At 43.8% G+C, this 21,082-nt stretch overlaps 1 long non-coding RNA gene across 1 annotated transcript; it reads right to left on the bottom strand.

Annotated features, from left to right (window-relative positions):
- Positions 1–1,295: 1,295 nt before the first annotated feature.
- Positions 1,296–2,965, bottom strand: LOC148315115 (uncharacterized). Its single transcript, XR_015841259.1, has 3 exons — positions 2,818–2,965; positions 2,040–2,159; positions 1,296–1,439 (listed from the first exon to the last, which is right to left on the bottom strand). It is a non-coding gene; the product is annotated as an uncharacterized LOC148315115 (long non-coding RNA).
- Between the last annotated feature and the right edge of the window lie 18,117 nt (positions 2,966–21,082).

The raw sequence follows: 21,082 nt of genomic DNA, 5'->3' as shown, positions 1-21,082 counted from the left end.
TGCCATCTTCTTGAGCGGCATCAACACTTAAAATAGATTTAAAAAAAAAAAAAACAATTATTCAATCAATGTCAGAAATTAATCTTTGAGACAATCTTGTGTACACAAAACATAAAAATAGGAAATCCACAATTTTTAAATCTTCTAAATCAAATCATACAAGAAATTTCTATTGGAATCAGACCCTATTAACAGCTTGTCTTTGAGACTTCATGGTCTATATTTTCATTTGTACAGATTCAACGCATGAATAAAAGTAATTACCGTATTTTCGCAGTCATAAGCAAACAAAGCGCCCTGTCAGTCGATGCGTCCATTAAATGGACAAAGTACCACTCACGTCCATCAGCCCTTGTCATCAACGAGCTGTTGGAAGTGCATGTTAGCACACCCTGCTGGGCAAAGAGTGAGTTGTCCATGCTTACAATCGACCGTGACAAATACACCATCTGACTATAATGTTTGGGTGATGGTGTTGGAAAAAGCTGGACAAAGGGCAGCTGTCCACAATGTTTTAGTCTGTCTTATCATTTATGTTATTGCAAGCAAGAAACGTCCCAGGTTTAGACAACAGACAAAAAGTCCAAAGCATAACAGCACATCTCTTTAAACAGCCATGCAAATCTCTCTAAACAGCTATGGGATTGTGGGTCTCTGCTCCCAGAATGCATTGCTTGAATTAGCTAAGGCTGAGTGGCTTTTGTATTATTTTCATTTTTTTGGGTATATTGATGGCATGAGAGATACATGTTTGTGTTAATCTTATTTCTATGTTTCATTGTTTGCTTGTATGATGAGTTTTTTATTTTTTTTTGAAACCGTGACTCTAAGGAGTGTGGTGAGCAGCCAAGTCCCTCCCCTGACGTTGCTTTGTAGGCTATTGCCAATGCACCTAATATTGGCCTGAGCCATTGTCAGCTATTGTCAATAGAGACTTGGCGTCTGCTGCAACAATGGGGTGATTGCTCATGTTATTGGGGCATAGTAGGCTGCTATCGGCTGTGTCAGTGTGGGCAGCTCTGCCAAGTTCATGCTATGCTAACAGCAGCTGTGCTATCGTCTTGTCAGGCGGTGCGTCCAGTATATGTTACAAAGACAGAAATAGCGGCCTCAACAGGTGTTGCGCCCTTTGACACGGCGCGTCTTTTGGGTGCGAAAATACGGTATACATTTTTGCTTAGAGAATGATTTTTCCCCAAACACTTATGGGATGAGTATGTGTTTATTTTTTTAAATAAAAACAAAAATAAGATAACATCTCAATCTTTGCCTCACCTCCAAGTTTTTTCTTGCCGGCGGAAGTCAAACAAAAAGACAGTGCCTCTTCCATCCATCTTCCTGCGTTGAGATTTATCAGAATCTATCAATTTTCCTCTGTACTCCATAATAAAGAATAAAGTCGTCTTTCCTGAAAGGGGCCTTGGTAAATACTCCTCGACCTAGTTAACAGGGAAATCAAGATAGCTTCGTCATATTTTTAAGCACACAAATAAGGAGTCATCATATTCATTTGGGCCACTATACTAATGTAGGGTGGTTTGAAACATTGCTTCTTGTGAGGGATAGAGCAGAGCCCTTCTTTATGATTTTAAAGGAACAGACCAGCCAAAATTCATTTTCCAGCATTGCATTAGCCAGTATGTATTAGGACTGAAAGTACAAATGTCAATGGCACCTGGTTACGTAAAAAAAAAACTTTAAGATTATTTAGTTTCATAACAATGACATACACTGTATACACAGTCATATTGGATCGCGTCACGTGATCTCTGTGACGTATAACGTGCTTTACACTAGACTATCAATATCGGACTTGTTCACTGGTCTATTGTGGTATAAAAATGCCGGAGGGCGTCATCAAGTACAGCCTTAATTTAGACAGAACTCCTACCATCAGGTTTCACGCTCACTGAAATAACTTGAAACTGACAAAAGAAAAGGTCAAGACACTCTTAATGTAAAATAACCACTTAAAAAACGATGTCAGCTTGGTTATCAGAAAACAATAATATATCTTAGCAAAAGCGTTAACATCATACCTTTAAATGAGTTTATATACTTCGCTTCTAACTCTGCAGTCTTGTCCAGACCCTTGACTGCATGTTCAATAGTATCCTGCTTTGGGGACTTCCTGCATCTCAGGGAAGGCATTGTTTATTCTATAAAGAAAAAAGACAGTTTTGTGTTGAGAATTATTAATACTATAGGCTAAATGGAGTTTTAACAATATCAGTGTAAGAAAAATAAATTATAAATTAAAAAAATATCAATCCCTCCATCCCAATTAATGATTTCAACCATAATAGTTTATATTGAAGTTTAAACAACAGACAGACAGATTTATGCAGTGTGACTACAAAAATCTTACCAAAATTGCATTCACAGTAACCTTTGCTTTAAGAATCATGTAATTAACCAGTGAACATCGTGTCTTACACAAAAATTAATGACAGAAATTATCATGGTACTTGCATTCTGTTGTTCTATAACAAAAGTGCAAGCTGTTAGCTCCGCAAAGCTAACGCAACAAGCTAGCGTCCCTCGTGCTCACATTCAATGCAAACCTGACCACCGGATGAAAATACGCGTCGGTTTAGTTCTTTAAATGAGTAAAAGCACCATGACGTTTTATAATTATTCAATGCTTAACTGGAGCTCGTCAATTATGTCGATGTAGGAGCACATGTTTGCTAGGCCAGTGTTGTAGGCCCACATCCATGGTGCTACTTTGTATAGTGTTTTCCACACAACTATCTCTAACCATGAACAAATGCACTCGAGGCATGTTTTGAATAAAAACAAACGAAAAACACTTACCTCTCCGTTTCAACAGCAGTTCGAACTTCGAAGTGGTGATATTCTCCAGCGTTAAGCACCTGCTCGAACTGCGAATAGGTCAAATTCAACAGCTTCTTTTTTCTGTCTTAATAAGGACGCGATGAGAGGAGGAGCGCTTGCCTTTTCGTCAGCACGCCCCGCGCGGGTGGTGCTGCTTTATCACTCTCTATCTGTGCCCGCCCGCCGGCATGTCGATAGAAAAATAATATTCCTTCAAACATTACTTTCATCTTCTTAACGTTTTGTAGTGAATTTAACAGGTTCACCACTTTTTTCAAATACACCAATGGAAAACAGGTCTTAATTGAGGAAACATACAAAGAGCGTCTCACAAACACCTTATGATGAGCAATGTAATTTGATCACGTTTTTTGTCACTGCCTGGATGTCGGTTCACTGGCCTGGTGGCAGTGGCTTGTAGACACTGTCACTGAGTGGGAACGGATCTCAAGGTGGGTCAAACTAACCCAAGCAGTGGATCGGTCCGTTTTTTAAATTTATTAATTTTTTTATTTTATGTATTTATTTATTATTTAATACAAGGGCTTCGGCTCACTACCAGTGGGCGGGACCAAAGAATTTGGGTTTCCTTTGAGCTAGGAGGCAGTCAAAGGCAGTCCAATCCCCGGCAACATAAAGCGCCTAGCTCTGGGGACATGGAATGTCATTTCTCTGGTAGGGAATGAACCCGAGCTGGTGTGTGACTAGACCAGTGGTTCTCAATTATTTCCTGTCATGCCCCCCCTACCAAGAAGAAAACAATTCGCACCCCCCCCACCACAATTTTTTTTTACATTTCGTACTAATGTACATGTTCTTTGCATATTAATGTTAGATTGTCAATAAAATATCTTACCTTAACAAAGCTAAATTGATAAAAAAAAATATCATTTTGAGAACGACTATTGTGAGGATCTCGAAACTCAGTACTCTGTGGTGCTAATATTGATGAGATGATAAATATGTTGAAGCCACAGAACAAAAAGATTAGATATTGTTTGGAAATTAATGACGTACATAACAAAGGAATATCAGCCTTGATTGGAGTACATTACTGCATTTAAATTTTTAATAAAAATGAAACAATTATTGATGTTATGACCACTATGAAGAATTTAAAAAAACAATATATAGGGATAATTATAGTTTTCATTTTGTTATGTTTAGTCTGTTCATGTTGCATTATTTTTATGACAAAGATGATGGTTAATCGTAGGTTTGTTGCCCAAATGTACCGTTACAACCTGATTAATGTTGAGAATGACGAACTCAAACTGGACACTAAAACGTAAAAACACATGGACTTCTTGCCCCTGTCCACACACGTGCACACACACACACACCATACACGAAGATCCGGGAGGTAAGGACGGCTGTCCTCTCCTACAACGAGGCAAGGGCCTCCACCAAGTCACCCCAGGGACAAGTTTTATTCCCTGATGGTCATCAAATTATGAGGATCTCATTCTACGCCGGAAGGGAGGAGGGGAATTTTTCCCTAATGTGAGGTTTTCGCTCCTCCACTGATGATCACACTGTTGTATGATTTCATTATGATGATCTGTCTTAAAGCCGTAAGGACATGATTTTTAAATCCACAACAGGGGGGAAATGTAAGATGGGCTGAGGATAGGTAATCAGTTTGTGTATTCATAATCATGTTTTTATACACTCATTAATGTTTAACACACACAGAGACACTTACTTGTTATTTTAACACACACACACACAGACACCGTATCCTGAAGATGTGTTTAGTTAAACTGACCTTGGGTTATGATTTTCTGCCTGCTGGAGTCCCTGGTGATTAGTTATTGATGCTTTAGTTAAACTGACCTTTATACCGTGAGTTATTGATGTTTTCTGTCTCTTGGTGATTAGTTGTTGATGCTTTTCTGTCTTCTGGTGATTAGTTATTGATGAGTTAGTTTCAATAAAAAGGCAGAACGGAGGGTGAGAGTCAGAGGGTGTGCGGGATTGAACTGGCAAGACGGCTGTTTCGCCTCCTGGCTCCCTCTCCCATTCTGAATGGCACAAAACGAAAACTTTAGTAAGTTATTTCAGTCTAAAAAAAGGCGTCAGGGCATTTTTAAACCGGACAGTAAGTCGTCACTGTCTTGGTTCCTTTTTGTGCCTTGACCCATCCCGGAATTATTGAAAGGATGCAGTCCTATTTACAGGCCCCAGTGACACCCCAGGTTTCTGTTGTTTGTACGAGGGCGCTTAATAGGTACTGCTATTCACAATCGTCTTAGGCTGTTTCTTTGCAGAAGTTTATGGACAATGTGTAGTGCTGTAGGATGCAGTCTAGAGCATTCTTGACATTGAAGCTTTTGTTTCCAGCAACTGCTAATGCGACCGTGCATCAAACATGCAAAACACAGACCCTTGCTCCTCAAGAAGTCAATCTTATCCTTGTGATGCTTTCTCCTAAATTCCTTACAAATTGTGAGACTGTTGCTCTCCATTACAATTAGCACATGGTTTGGCAATAGCATCCACTGAAACAGGTTCTGCCTTTGGCGTGGTGGTTTTGTTGTTTTCCATCTTGGCGGGCACAATGACTGTTGTGAAGACTTTCTTTGATTTTGGTGTTTCTGTGTGTTGTGATTTTGTTTTCTGTTTTATAGAATCTTTCGTGCTTGTCAACAAAGTCAACAAAATCCTTAAACTTCACTCTTCTATTTGTTCTTTCTTGGAGATTGCAGGCAAATTTTCTCCAAGATTCTATAAGTCTGTATGGAAGTTTGTTTGCCAATGCCTTTATATTAGCCATGTTGTCCAAGTCCTCCATGTAATTAACATCTGCCATTATGTTCAAACAGCCCATAAGGAATAATGTGAAAGACTGAAGTGCAACACCATCTTCAGACTTGATTGTTGGCCAATCCATGGCTTCCTTTAAATATGCTTCTGCTATCATGAAGTCATCACCATAAAACTCCTTCAAGATTTGTTTTGCTTTGGTATATCCTGTCAGAGGTTCCATATGGATGCAGCTCTTCACCAACTCATGTGGTTGTTCACTAGTATACTGCAGCTAAAATTGAAGATGATCACGGTTATCACTTGTACGGCCTTCAATCCCATGTTCAATGGCACCTATACAGGTTTTATAATGCAGAGGGTCGCCTTTAAACGTAGGAATGGAAAGTTCGGTAAGTAGCGATGCTTTTTGACTCTTTGCTAAGTATTCTGCGACACTGGCTTGCTGTGAGATTGCTTGGCAAAGGCCATCAAGCACATGTCCCTGTTGTTCTCTACTTTCTGTCTGATGTGGAAATCTAGCCATTGGAATAGTCGAAGTGGGAGCATTTCAGGTCAACACTGCTTGTTGCTCTGATAGGCTGTGATGGTAATTGAATGTTTTTCCTTGTTTAAATTGTAACACACTCATCAGGAATGTGGATACCATCCTCCTGGGTATTTTCATATCTTCTCAAGACATCCAATTTAGCATCAGACTCAGGGAGTGCCGTTTGCATTGCATGCATTTGCTTCTTTGCCTTAATTGCAGCTTCTTCTTGCTCAAGTGCCAACCTTTGTTGTAAATCAGCAGCCTTTGCCTTTAAACATGCTCGTTCCATTTGAGCCTTTAATTTAATTGAAGACGTTGACAGAAGTGAGCTTCTGTCTGTTAGATTCTTTACTTCTACTTCTATGGGTGTAGTTAGTTGATGCAGATCTACTATCATCAGGTGATATTTGTTTATTGCATCCTTCCTCTGCACGTTTCAAAACGTCCTTCTTCCATTGCTCACATTTCCATTAATTACATTTTTTGGATCAAACCAGTTATTTTGGTCATCGGCAAAATCCTCTTCAGTCTTTAAATTTTGCACACCGGAATTGAGGTCCACAAATTCTTGCTCCATGCCGCTAAAGCAAACACGAAGCTCAGTTTTTTACAGCGTCAACATTTGCATCATCCTCCATCAATTGTTCAATTTGACGTTGCATGGAGGTCAATTGAGCAAATTTGCACCTGCGTGCCTGCATCCGTTTAGGCTTGTGATCTTCTACAGCTTTTCTCCGTCATTTTTAATGTCCGCTTTCCACTGTCTTGTTCCTCCATGTCAATCCACAATCAAGCAAACAAAAACGTCAAACTGACTGTAGCGTCTCAATTTGTAGGTCAGCTGAATGACGATCAAAGTTTTAAGCAGTTTACTCACGCACCTGTTACGTGCACGTCCTTGTTAACTCGCGATGCTTGTCAAGTATGGACGCATGCTAACAGCTAGCAGCTCATTGTCCCGACTGGAAAGTTGCTCCTTAGCTGTGATGTGCCTAGGGTTACACTATCTATCATTAACAAACACAGCCAGCCCTCCTCTTTCCTCTTACCGCTTTCCAGTGTCCTGTCCGCAAGTAGTATTTGGAAGCCGTCAAATTCCACGACGGTGTCCGGCGTTAGGTCTGTTAGCCATGAATCCGTGAACATCAGCAAGCTAGCTCATTGGAAGTTCCTCTCGTGCCGCGTCCATTTTCTTGGGAAGGTATCTAACATTTCCCATAAAAACGGACAGGAGGACGGGGTGGTCACGCCTCCTCTTTGCCTGGCGTTTCGCCCCCGCGCGACATCCCCCGTCTCTTCCTCCTCAACTCGTGGGGGATATCGGGTCTCGCTCCGGGAGTCGGCACGGGGTTAGCACGAAGTGCTAACAGCTGATCTCTTGTGTAAACGATTGATCCGTAGCTCCCAGTGACATCTCCGGACACGATCACGCAAAAAACAGCCCCCAGCAGCAATAAAACCACCGCAATTTGGATGTCCATTGCTGCGATGAGGTAAAATAAATAAAACTGGGTAAAGGAAAAAACACGCGAAAAAGGCTCAAATAGTGAGCCGTGCTGCTTTAGCAGGTAGCCACTCGCGTGGTGACGGAACCGTAAAAACAAATGTGGTCCCATCAAAATCTGATGGGATATTTAAAAATAAAAGCGTGAAAATTTGCTTATTTGTCTGTCGTCACCAATGATTAAAAAAATTAAAATCATTACAAAATCCTCAAGCTATCGTGATACCAGACAAGTTCTGCGGGACACCAGACCACCCCAGTTGTCCACAAAAAGTGGTCACTTCAAAATTTGATGTGGCATTTAAAAATAAAAAAATCACCTGAAATATGCACTGTGATCAACACTGATTTAAAAGAAAAATCTTTAAAAAATATCCTCAAACTATCGTGATACCAAACCAGGATTGGGGATACTAGACCACACCAGCTGTCCACCAAAAGTGGTCACATCAAAATGTGATGTGGCACTTCAAAATAAAAGTAGCCTGAAATTCGCTTATTTCACGGTCATCACCACTGAGTTAAAAAAAAAATAGCTCGAGCTATCGTGATACCAGACCAGTTTTGTGGGACACGAGACTACCCCAGCTGTCCATAAAAAGTGGTCCCATCGAAATCTAATTTGTAATTTCAAACTAAAAGTTGCCTGAAATCTGCACATTTCACTGTCATCATGCCTGACTTTAAAATTTCATTAAAAAATATCCTCTAGCTATGGTAATACCAAACCAGGTTTGGAGGACACAAGACAACACAGCTTTCCACCAAAAGTAGTCCCATCAAAATGTAAGGAGGCATTTTAAAATAAAAGAGCTGGAGCTGTCGTAATACCAGACTAGTTTTGTTGGACACTAGACGACCCCAGCTGTTCATCAAAAATGGTCCCATCAAAATCTGATGTGTAATTTCACAATAAAAAAAAAACCCACCTGAAATATGCACATTTCATTGTCATCAACACTGATTTTAAAATAATCATTTCAAAATACCCTCGAGCTATCGTGATATCAGACCCATTTTGGGGGACACTAGACAACCCCAGTTGTCCATCAAATGCGGTCCCACCAAAATGTGATACGGCATTTCAAAATAAAAGTAGCCTTAAATCAGCATACATCACTGTTATCAGGCCTGACTAAAATATCATGACAAAATATCCTCCAGCTATCATGATACCAGACAAGACATATTTCACTGTCATCACCATTGATTTAAAAAAATTAATTAAAAACTAGAGCTGCGAGCAGCTATAAAGGGCCCTCGCCACCCGGACAACGTTGGGGTACTGGCACGTTGGAAATGTGAAATATTTCCGAGAAATAACGTGAGGAATCTTCAAGAGGAATTTGCTTGTAGTTAAAGTTAGAGCAGCTTTTGTTTTCAAAGCCTCGTCAATGTTTGAAGTAAATTTGTTGGCAGGCACTACAGGTGCATCAAATCAAAGACTAATAGACTGAAAAACATTTTCTTTCCGAGAGCCATCACCATTCTGAACTCTCACACACATGCACACACACACGACCACCCTTACCTTGCTGAACAGCGACGTATTGTGTTGTATTTCTCCAATTTCATACTATTTTCCATCACAATATTTATTCTCTTATTTATCTAATTTATATATTTGATTAAATTATTGTTGTATTGCACTGGAGAGGGGAGCTCCCTAATCTTGTTGCACACTGTACAATGACAATAAAAGGATTTCGGATTCTGATAAATTTAGAATGGCCGACTTCCTGTTCAATTTAGCATACGGCTCCATGAGACTTTTTATTAGGTCTTGGCTTTGTACACACTTCATCAAATTTTCAGTTTGGTGAAACAGAGATATGGGGCTGTTTTTTTTTGTTGTTTTTTTTTTTCTAGGGGGCGATAGCGAGCCATTTTTAAACAACTGTACGACAAAATAATAAAATATTGTGAATATTGAATCAACTCCCGGTTGAGTGGACGCTGGCACGTTTGGCTGCCACTGCTCACCGGTAACTCTCAGAAATTTTTTGGATCCGCTTGTTGTACCTGCTTTAGCAGTTTACAATCCCTCCAGTTACAGTGATTTTATTTATTATTATCTGTATGTTGAGCGATCCCGATTCTCATGAATGCCACCCACCGATTGCATAGTCGCTGACGCGTCTACTGTGGCTAAAGTTTAGCTTACCTATCAAAGTTAGCACCTGTCTGCCATGTGGACCCGCAGGCCAGTCTGCTTCTCGCACTTCTGCCTGTTCCTGTCATGTCATCAACCTGTGTCAGGACAACTTCAATCCACTGCCGCTGAACTCCGCTGGATTTACCGACACATGCCCGAGGGAAACGCACCACCACCACTGCTCCTCCTCCCGAACATCGCTCGTCGACCCTTGAAGGATTGTATGGCAATTACCGGCATTTTAAACATTTATGGGACAGAATGTCAATTATTTAATTTAGCAGGTTTATATTTACTGAATATGCTATGATCGCAAAATTCCGGACGAACTGGCGAGGCTGCCCGGCTCACCGTGGCTTGTCATCGGGACCGGGAGGCGGCGCAGGCGACGCAGAGAGAGGAAGCAGAAGCGGGGCTGCAGGTCCGGTGTCTTGCAACGGCTGCGACGGCAGCCCCATAGGCAACCACTGCCGAGTCTGTACCTCACCAACGCCAGATCCGTGGTCCACAAAATCGACGACCTGGGATTACAAATCCTGGGAAACCGCTATGTGCGAGACAGCAGTGTGATCGTCGTCACGGAATCCTGGCTGCACGCAGACGTCCCCGATGCTAGCATCCAGCTGGCCGGGCGCTCGCTACATCGCGCGGATCGGACAAGGGACACCGGTAAGAGACGGGGCGGGGTGGCTCTGTGTTTACGTGCATGAGAACTGGTGCGGCGATAGCACGATCGTCGAGAAGCACTCTTCCCCCGACATCGAGTTCATGTCCGTTAAATGCCGGCCTTATTTTCTCCCGAGGGAGCTAACGGTCGTGATTGTCACAGCTGTTTACATCCCTCCCGACGCTAGCACTAGCACGGCGCTCTCGCTACTCGCGTGCGTCATCAATAAACATCAGCGGGCCCACCCTGATGGCGTTCACGTAGTAGCGGGAGACTTTAATAAGGCCAATTTAAAGACTGTACTCCCAGAGTTTCACCAGCATGTCAAGTGCCCAACGAGGGGAGACAACACTCTCGACCATGTGTACTCGAACATCAAGCACGCATACAGGGCCCTCCCACTCGCCCCCCTCGGCCAGTCAGACCACCTGTCCTTGCAGCTCGCACCTGCATACATCCCTCTCAGGCGCAGATTCAGGCCCACCACAAAGACTGTGAAAACCTGGCGTGACGGCGCCATGAGTGAATTACAGGACTGCTTTCAAGACACAAACTGGGGCCTCTTTGATCATCAGGACCTTGATGTCTACACACATTGTGTAGTGGACTACATCAAGTTCTGCATGGAAACTGTGTCCCTACACAGGACTATACGGACCTTCCCAAATGCGAAGCCCTGGATGTCCAGCAGGGTTCGCTCTCTCCTCAAGGCCCGTGACGCTGCCTTCAGGTCAGGCGACAAAGCCCAGTACAGGGTGGCTCGTGCTGACCTGAGCAAAGGCATCAAGCTAGCCAAGGCAACCTACAAGGGGAGGCTGGAGGCCCACCTTGCCAGTAACAGACCACGGGAGGTGTGGCAGGGTCTACGGAGCATCACCAACTTCCGTGGCAGCAGCACGACCTCTGCAGACCCGAGTGCATCGCTGGCAGAGGAGCTTAACTGCTTCTTTGCTCGCTTTGACTCGCCCCAACCGTCACACCCCCGCACTTCATGCTCCAACTCCCCCCCACTCACCGTAGAGGAACACGATGTGAGGCGCGCGCTCCTGGCTGTTAACCCCAGGAAAGCTACTGGACCCGACGGAATACCAGGCAAGGTCCTCAAAACATGTGCCCACCAACTGTCACATGTATTCTGCAGGATCTTCAACCGCTCCCTGGCTCAAGCAGTCATCCCCTCCTGCTTGAAAACTTCCATCATTATTCCTGTCCCCAAAAAGTCACCAGCCGTCCACCTGAATGACTACCGTCCTGTTGCTCTCACACCAGTCATCATGAAGTGCTTCGAGAGGCTGGTTCTCCAGCACATCAGGGACTGCCTTCCTCCCACTCTGGACCCCTACCAGTTTGCATACTGGGCTAACAGATCCACTGAGGACGCCATCAACACTGCTCTGCATGTTGTGCTGGGCCACCTGGAACAACAGCAGAGCTATGCAAGGATGCTCTTTGTGGACTACAGCTTGGCATTCAACACAATCATCCCAGACATCCACGTCGCCAAACTTGACATTCTCGGCCTCCCTGCCCTCACACGCATCTGGATTAAGGACTTTCTGACCAACAGATCCCAGACTGTGTTGCTCGGCCCCTACACGTCCTCCACCTGCATGCTGAGCACCGGTTCCCCTCAAGGATGCGTGCTGAGCCCTCTCCTATACGCCCTCTACACCTACGACTGCAGCCCGGCACATGGCAACAACACCATCGTCAAGTTTGCTGACGACGCGACAGTGGTCGGTCTGATCTCGGAAGGTGACGAGACAGCCTACAGAGAGGAGGTAAAGAGACTGACAGCTTGGTGCAAGGACAACAGACTGCACCTTAACACTGCAAAAACAAAGGAGATTGTCGTCGACTTCAGGAGGAACAAGACGGTGCCGCCCCCCCTCTGCATCGAAGGCGTGTGTGTGGAGAGGGTCCACACGTTCAAGTTCCTGGGAGTACAGATCTCCGACGACCTTTCTTGGACTCACAACACCACAGCAGTGGTAAAGAAGGTCCACCAGCGTCTGCACTTCCTGAGAGTCCTCAGGAAATTCAACCTGGACAGGAAGCTGCTGCTAGCCTTCTACCACTCGTCCATTGAGAGCCTGTTGACGTACTGTGTCTCCACCTGGTACAGCGGCTGCACTGAGGCCGACAGAGTGAGGCTCCAGAGGACAGTCAAAACAGCGCAAAGGATTATTGGCTGCCCTCTCCCCTCACTGTCGGACATCTACACCGCCCGGTGCCTCAGAAGGGCTCTCAACATCGTCAAAGACAATACCCACCCAAACTCACACCTGTTCGACCTGTTGCCCTCTGGCAGGCGCTACAGATGCATCAAATCGAGGACCAATAGACTGAGAAACAGTTGCTTTCCGAGAGCCATCTCCATTCTGAACTCTCACACACACACGAGAACACCCTTACCTTGCAGAACAGCATCGTGATGTGTTTTTATATACCCTATTCTGTACTAAATTCCATTGCACTCTCTTATTTATTAATCTAATTTATATATTTGTCTGTCTTATTGTTGTATTGCACTGGAGAGGGGAGCCTTCTAATCTCGTTGCACACTTGAGTACAATGACAATAAAGGGATTTCTAATTCTAATTCTAATTCTACTACGCATAGGAATGACTGATTGTAGTCATGGTCTTTACTGATTTATGATATTATTTTCACATGCTAAAGTTATATTACTTAGTTTATAAATGTGTGAACATAGTATTTTCATGACCTACACTCACATTCACATCATACATATTCAGTCTGCACATTACAAACTGATGACAAGCCAGACAGCACTTCATGGACAAATATGACAAAGCACATTCTCCACATAGGACATAGAGATGCAAACATACCAAATTGGGCACTGGATTTAGTTTTAAAATCGCTGCATTGGCTCCCCGTGTGTTTCAGGATTGATTTTAAGGTTCTTCAATTAGTTTTTAAATGCCTTAACGGTCTTGGGCCATCCTCGCGGACCCTGAGGTCCTCTGGCACCGGCCTGTTAATTATTCCTCGGGTGAGGACTGGAACACATGGCGAGGCTGCATTCAGCCATTCTGGTCCTCGTCTATGGAATAGCCTGCCGGAGGACATCAGGTCCGCAGAGACTGTTGATATTTTTAAAAGGAGGCTCAAGACCAGACCTGGGCATTGCACGGCCCGCGGGCCACATCCGGCCCGCCGGGTGGCACTGACTGGCCCGTATGACAGACCTGGGCATTGTATGGCCCGGGCCACATACCTTTGGTTGACTCTGACCGCGAGTGTAAGGTTAATTGGAAATTTCAAAATAAACATACTTTTTAATTTCACCTCATTCATGGGCGAAAGCTGCACTGCTTTTATTCTGAAATTGTTTTTTTTTTTTATTCCCGCACAATGTGCGTCGCACATAATGACGTAATGCGTTTATCAAGACATGCGCGCGATTGAATCACAACAAGACAACGTTCGTCCTCAAAAATGTCCGCTCAGGCTACAAAAAGAAAGGTAGATGCCGAATGTAGAATTTTCAACAAAAATTGGACAGCGAAGTATTTATTTACTGAAGTTAGAGGTAAAGCTGTGTGTTTAGTTTGCGGGGAGCAGATCGCCGTGTTGAAGGACTACAATTTGAGTCGGCATTACCAGACGAAACATGCAGAGAAATATAAAAACGGCACCAGATAACAATGAACTGGGACACTTTTTCTCAAAATCACAGTTCAGTGACAGTCAATATGTTGTATCTTGCTTAATGTTTGGTGCAAAAAGACAATATTGTGATGTCTTTAAAATGCTCAGAACCTTTACACAACTATCCAACAGTATATGGAACTCAAAATGTGTTTTGAAGTGAATGTGACAGAATATGTTTACTAATATGAGTCACAAATAGTAAAAAATGTTAATATTATGTCTACCATTGTGTTGAGAAATTTGAATGAATACATTTTTGTAAGGCAACCTCATTTTTTCAGTTTATTTGGTATTTAGTTTCATTGCTTAACTTTAATGCCAGCTTGTCAAAACAGTGCTATTTACTGCTTTTTAAAAAAGAAATACAATTAATATTATGCAGAATTGAGTTCAGCCTTTTGGCCCGGCCCTCCACAATATTTAATGTTTCTTATGTGGCCCCATGGAAAAAATAATTGCCCACCCCTGCTCAAGACTCACCTTTTTTGTTTGGCTTTTAAATAATTTATCTTAGTCTTTTAATTCAGGATTGTCATTTTATATATTATCATTGTCTTTAATTTTTTTTAGCTTCTTTGTCTTTTAGTATCATCATTTTTCTTATATATTTTAGCTGCGTCGTTTTATATTATTGTCTTTTAATTTTTAGCTTCTTCTCTGTCTTTTAGTATCATAATTTTTCTTATATATTTTAGCTTCGTCTTTTTATATTATTGTCCTTTAATTTTTAGCTTCTTTTTTGTTTAGCATTATCATTTTCTTTTATATATTTTAGCTCCAGTGTTTCCTCAAGGGGGGCCTCCGCGCTGGGAGGTGTGGCTGGCCTTCTCACAGGGGGCTTCATCCCGGAGGCTCCTTAGGCCCGGCGGACCGGGGCCCTCTGCACTATGTGTAGGGTCTACCCCGGTCAGTCTGGGCTAGGGGTCTGTGTGTTGGCGCAGCTCCCTGTGGGCGTGAGCCGTCATCCCTCTCAGCGCGGATGACCTACCCTGGGTACATTTTCTCATATGGTTTCTCTGTGCCTTACCCTGTCTTTCTACTAAGATGGTTTATTAAGTTGTGTGAATGCGAGTGTTCTGTGTGTGTGCGAGTTCAGGCGTGTATGTGGATGTGTCTTGTGTTTATGTTGAGTGGGTGGAATGGGTTTTAGTTTTTCGTTGTAATTTGGATGTTTTTATTGTACAGCACTTTGAGCCGCATTTTATGTATGAAAAGTGCTCTTATAAATAAAATTTGATTGATTGATTGGAGGGTTCAAGGGGACGCCATTGCAAAAACACATTCTGAAAGACATAATTTGATTTTGGAGCACACATACATGCACACTGACAAGATTACAGGGGAATACCAGCAGAAGAGACGGAGAGACTGCCCGCCAGAGAAGGCCAGCCGTGGAATACCAGTCTTGGGGACCAGCTGGGAATCAACCATCCAGACAATGATTAATCTGGAGAGGACCTTCCCTTGGACGTAGACCCGTGCCGGGGGAAGAATGTGAGGCTGGGCTGAGATAACGCACGACTCTTTTCGACTGTGCTTGCCCAAGTACATTTTCTCATGAGATTAAGAAAAAGCCGCTCAGTACTATTTCCTGAACCTCCGCCCTATTTCCTACCTACCATTCATTTCAAAAGTCCTAGATAATGTAGTCGCCACTCAACTCCACTCTCATCTCACCTGCAATAACCCTTTCAGTCCGGTTTCCGTGCACTTCACAGCACTGAATCAACTCTACTCAAGGTCACCTCTGCTCTCCTCATTGCAGCTGACTCAGATTCATTCTCCATTGTCATCCTTCTTAACCTGACTGCGGCCTTTGACACCATCTCACACACCATCCTTCTCAAAAGACTTTCTTCCATCGGCATCACCCACACCGCCCTCAACTGGTTCCATTCATACTTCAAAGACCGCACTCAGTTCATCCAGCTTAAATATTTCTCATCAAAGTCCCTCCCAGTCACCTCAGGTTTGCCCCAAGGCTCGGTCCTGGCCCCCCTATTATTTATCATATACCTCCTTCCCCTTGGCAGCATTTTCCGAAAATTCAATATCGCTTTCCATTGCTTCGCGGATGACACCCAGCTCTAGTTCTCCTGCAAACCCAGCATATCACTCCCTCCCACCTCCGTCACCTCCTGTCTATCTGAAATCAATGACTGGTTTTCTAATAATTTCATGAGGCTTAACAGCGACAAAACAGAAGTTATTCTTTTCAGTACAAAATCAATACAATCCAAAGTTGGCAGTTTTCCCATTCCTGTTGGCCCCTCCATTGTTTTCCCATCCCCTCAGGTCAAGAGTCTGGGTGTCATCCTTGACAGCACTCTATCTTTCCATAAGCATAATAACACAACCCGGTCAGCCTACTTCCATCTGCACAATATCAGTCAACACCGCCCCTCCCTTTTTCCCTCATCCACTTCTATTCTGGTCCAAGTCGAGTCAAGTCAATTTTATGTGTATAGCCCTTAATCACAGACAGTCTCAAAGGGCTTTACATAACCACAATCAACATCCACTGATCTTAACCCCCAGGAGGGCAAGGAAAAACTCAAAACCCCATTGGGGGAAAAGTGAGAAAACTTGAGAAGGGACCACAGATGGGGGGGAAACCCCCTTCCAGGATGACCAGGCTGCTTTGGATGCCAAGTGGGCAACATTTGACACATACAATGATGCTATACAATGTTAGCTGAGATAATGTGAGAGTCAATTAAATGAAGTGCTGCAGGAAGATGACTTTAGTGGAGTGGGTCCTCATCCAGGACCGTAATCGCCATGGCAGCATATCCGAGGTTGAGCCTTTGATCTTGAAATAGTCAGTTTGGGGTAAATTCAGAACAGCCACTTCCAAGTGAATCACCATCACCTAATTCCCAAGCCGTGGAATTGGGAACAGAAAAAAAAGAACAGAAATAGTAAACAGGCCAACAAGTAGTTCAACGAAGTGCTGAAATATAGGGAAATCAGAAGAGGTGCTGCATGAAGACGACTTCGGCAGAGAAGGTCCCTCCCCGGTTGGTCAGTGCCGTAATCTTCATAGCAGGTCACCATCACCTAATTCCCAAGCAGGGGAAGAGGGGGCAGAAAAGAGGAGAAGCCGCAGTAAACAGGCCAACAAATAATTAAATTAGATGCTAAAGTATATAAATAAATGTCGCGCTGCAGGAAGACGACATCACTGGAACAGGTGCATGCCCAGTTTGTCAATGCCTTAAACTTCCTAGTGGGTGACCGTCACCTAATCCCCCAGCCGGGGAAAAGGGGGCAGAAAAGAGAAGATAAGAGAAAAAGCGGCAGTAAACATGCCAACAAATAGTTCAACTAAATGCACAAGAGTATAAATGCGTCTTTAATAGTGTTTTGAACATTTCTACTGAGGTGGCCCCTCTAATACCTGAGGGTAATACATTCCAAAGCATTGGTGCCCGAATAGAGAACGCTCTAGAACCTGTGGACTTCTTTTTGGCTCGCGGGATCACTAAAAGACCAGCATTTTGTGAGCGAAGGTTTCGGGACGGAACATATGGTACCACGAGGTCAACGAGATAGGAAGGTGCTAAGCCATGCAATATTTTATAGGCAAGTAGCAGAACTTTAAAATCACATCTCAAGTGGACCGGAAGCCAATTCAAATTGGCAAGTATCGGGGTAATATGATCAAACTTTCTCGTTCTAGTCAAGAGTCTAGCTGCTGCATTTTGAACTAACTTTTAATACTAGACATGGGGAGACCCGAGAGCAAAACGTTACAATAGTCGAGGCGAGACGTAACAAACGCATGGATTAAGATTTTTGCATCACAGGTTGATAGAATTGGGCGAATTTTAGCAATGTTACGCAGATGAACAAATGCAGTTCTAGTAATATTTTTAATGTGCATTTGAAACGACATAGTTGTGTCAAATATAAGACCGAGATTTTTTGTTGAATCCTTTTGGGCAATTTATCGATACTCATAGTGGTGTCTTTGAAAAAGGTACAGATGACGCGCTGGTCCAATGATCAGCATCTCGGTTTTATCTGAGTTAAGACGCAAAAAATTGAAAGACATTCATAGTTTAATTTCGGCAAGGCATGCCTCTAATTTATAGCAATCACACGGATTCGTTATATCCAACGGCATGTATAATTGCGTATCATCAGCATAACAATGAAAACTAATGTGATATTTCCGTATAATATCACCAAGCGGTAGCATCTAGTACCAATCCCTGCGGAACTCCGCGTGTGATCTTACAAAGATCAGAAGACGCATTGCCATGAATTACACGGTGCGTCGTCTCCGACAGATACGAATTAATCCAAGAAAGCGCTGAACCTGAAATGCCAACACAAGTTTCAAGGCGTTTTAATAATATGTTATGATCAAGTGTCAAAAGCGGCGCCAAGATCGAGTAAGAGTAATACAGTGAACCCTCGGTTATCGCGGTTAATGGGGACCTCGTAGCGGTTGCTGCTCGGGCCCTAATAATAATTTCTACAAAAACAATAGGGACCTCGCCGCCGTCGCAGCTCGGGCCCTAATAACAATTTCTAGAAAAACAATAGGGACATCGCAGCGGCCACTGCTCGGGCCCTAATAATAATAATAAAAATAATAATGATTTCCACAAAAACAATGGGGACCTCGTAGCGGTCGCTGCTCGGGCCCTAATAATAATTTCTACAAAAACAATAGGGACCTTGCCGCGGTCGCTGCTCGGGCCCCAATAATAATTTCTACACAAAGTCCATTGTGGTGACCCGCCCCCTTTTAAGTAAATTCAAAGTGGCCGACTTCCTGTAAAACCTAGCTCATTGCTCCAAGAGACTTTTTTGTAGGTCTTGGTCTTATACATACAGTGAACCCTCGCTACTTCGCGGTTCACCTTTCGTGGGTTCAGTGCTTCGCGGGTCTAAAAAATATTCGGGGGCATTGTAGTTTCGCCGAGCGGCACGACAGGGCGCTGGAGCGGTTAGACGGCCGGCGTGCGCCGAAGAAGAGCGTGGGCGAAGAGGAGAGTGGACGAAGAAGAGCACGTTCCCCCGGACACGATCGGTGGCGACGTTTCGCGCGGTTCGGACCGTACCAGAGCTCCGGCCGGCGTGCGTGGCAGTTAAGCCGTAGAGGAGCACCTTCCTGTTAAGGATGTTTCTATCAAAACAAGCCTGAACAAATGAATCAACCAGCCAAGATTGTCTGTCATTTACGCGCGGGGCAGCCCTCGAACTCCGAGGCGAAGCCAGCGTGTTCGACTGCACACATGGTTTTTATTTGCATCAGCATAAGCAATTTGAATATGCAATACATACAGAATGGAAAACTTGACATTTGACTCCATCCCACTTGCCCACCCTCTTCCTGCCTATTCTAACGGTTTCAGCTTACAAGACACCTTTTGTTCATACTTCTGCTTATTCTAACAGCAAAAGTTCACTCTGAACTTCATTTGACCTGTGTAGTGTATTTTCACAAGGCTTAACGTGTTGAACTTATTTTATGGCCATGACGATATTGTTGCTTTAGAAATACCAAGCCTTGTGTTGGACCTCCCTAAATGCAGAAGTTACAGCCTTAAGAGGCCTCGGGCCCCAACATTATCTACGAAGGGTTAAAGAGGTCATCAACACCCCAAGGGAGGTGTTTACAGAAAAGGGTTCTGGCGTTGGGGAGTCACATTCGCGAGGAGGCCGTACCTGGCACCCGTAGCTGTCGAAAGTTTAATTAGAGGCCAGAAAGATACGAATGCATGTGCAACAAAGGGGGCCTGTAAGATTAGTTATAGTTTGAAACTTGCTAAGATGACAAACTAAACAACAAAACTAACAGATGAACATACAAACTTAAATTTCTTTAACATATCCCACCTGTTTATCAAGTTTCAAATCTCATCATCAAAGGCTGTCGCTTGAGGGGGGAGAAAAACTACCCAAAAACTCAAAAATTCTTGGAGAAAAGGGTAGAAACCCATGCCCCGAACGAGAAGCCCAAAAAAATAATAACAATTAAAAGATAATAAAGCAAAGCTAATGCAGTTTTTGGTCCAATACATGTATGTACAAAATAAACCCGGAACATCAAACATTCACAACTGCAACTCTTTTCTGTGATGCAAGTTACATGAATCAGTGACCTTGAGCGTTTTTTCAGAGGCTGCAGGTTTTATTTGATGTGCGTGTAGTCAGCAGTCTGCGCCTGTGCAACTCGTCTGCGTTTGACGTTGTCCTGGTCTCGAGGTTGTGCGCTGACCAGGCACAGCCCTGCAAGGAAGTAGATGATGCATCTGGTCGACAGGGCAGTGCCCAGTTGCTGTTCGGCGGCTTGCTCCATCCTTCCGAGAGGGGTGTGTTTGCCACGGAAAACCCTCTTTCCAACTGTGGTCTTTTGTTGGTACATTGGAGTGTACGTGGTGGAGATCCTCTCCAAGGGACTTGCGTCGCTCAGCCTTCAGCAGGGACCGGAGAAGCTTGCACTGCGACTGATGGTTCCAGCCGCCACGCCCCTCGACCTTTGCTGCCGTCGGGGTCACTGCAATCACCTGATGAGGGCCGTCCCAGCGTTCACTGTCCCAACGAGGTCGTTTCAGCACCTTGAGGAAGAGTTGGTCTCCCACATGGACGTGGTTTATCTGTGGATCAAAACACACTGGCCAGTAATTGTGGTCAAACATGTCTTTCATGTGGACTGGGACAGATGTGCCAGTCGCTGGTGGTTCTGATGAACCTGAGAGTCTATGTGTGAGGCCATATAGGATAAAAAGGGGATAGTGTCCTTCCTTCGGCTGGCACTATCCTCATTGCTGTGATTGAAACACAGTCTGGCCATTGTCTCTTTTTTTTTTCTTTGTCTTGATAAGTCAGTTCCATTCGTGCGTTCCACAAGTCCTGCAGACTGTATGCAAAATGACGCTTTGAGTCAATTTTGCAACAACTGTCCCACTTGTTACAAACAT

The sequence above is a fragment of the Idiotropiscis lumnitzeri genome, unplaced genomic scaffold (assembly GCF_059441095.1).
Source record: "Idiotropiscis lumnitzeri isolate Australia: NSW breed Sydney's pygmy pipehorse unplaced genomic scaffold, RoL_Ilum_1.0 HiC_scaffold_119, whole genome shotgun sequence".
In the NCBI taxonomy this organism is placed as follows: domain Eukaryota; kingdom Metazoa; phylum Chordata; class Actinopteri; order Syngnathiformes; family Syngnathidae; genus Idiotropiscis; species Idiotropiscis lumnitzeri.
This window is presented reverse-complemented; position numbering and strand designations above follow the sequence as displayed.